Below are 486 nucleotides of genomic sequence, written 5' to 3' on the forward strand. Positions count from 1 at the left end.
TCAACCATTTAAGATTTTCTAGTTGATGTTCAAGCTCTAAGGTTGCTCCTTCATATAAGAGGGTTTCATCCATTAGCGTCGCCTCTCGTGCGAGTGGTGGGATGACCTCTAAGTATGAGAGTGACACCGTTTGTGCCTTCCAACTCAACGCATCTGCCACTACATTAGCCTTGCCAGGATGATACTGAATGTCACAGTCATAATCTTTCATGAGCTTAAGCCATCTCCTCTGCCTCATGTTCAAATCTCTTTGGGTGAAAAGGTACTTAAGACTCTTGAGGTCACTGTATATCTCGCAATTCTCCCCATACAAATAATGTCGCCAAATCTTTAGGGCAGAAATGACTGCGGCTAGTTCCAAGTCATGAGTGGGGTAGTTCTTCTCATATTCCTTTAGTTGTCGGGATGCATACGCTATCACCTTACCGCGTTGCATGAGAACACAACCCAACCCAACCTTAGAAGCGTCGGTGCAGACACCAACCT

Source organism: Macadamia integrifolia, unplaced genomic scaffold, assembly GCF_013358625.1.
Source record: "Macadamia integrifolia cultivar HAES 741 unplaced genomic scaffold, SCU_Mint_v3 scaffold1546, whole genome shotgun sequence".
Lineage (NCBI taxonomy): Eukaryota > Viridiplantae > Streptophyta > Magnoliopsida > Proteales > Proteaceae > Macadamia > Macadamia integrifolia.